Below are 211 nucleotides of genomic sequence, written 5' to 3'. Positions count from 1 at the left end.
AGTTTGGTTTAGTGAGCAATACTTTATATTTTAGGCAGTAGGGCTGCACTATAAATCGCACGCTATATTTGATGCGCAGCTTGTCAGTAAAGCCGGTTCTGTAATCAGCGGTAAATCTCCATCACCTGCGCACTTTCATGGAGCAGCATTTACTACACAGAGCCGTTATGCTGCTCCATGTGAAAGCGCGCAGGTGATGGAGAGTTGCTGC

The sequence above is a fragment of the Cyprinus carpio genome, chromosome A22 (assembly GCF_018340385.1).
Source record: "Cyprinus carpio isolate SPL01 chromosome A22, ASM1834038v1, whole genome shotgun sequence".
Classification (NCBI taxonomy): Eukaryota; Metazoa; Chordata; class Actinopteri; order Cypriniformes; family Cyprinidae; genus Cyprinus; species Cyprinus carpio.
Note: the sequence above shows the minus strand (reverse complement) of the source record.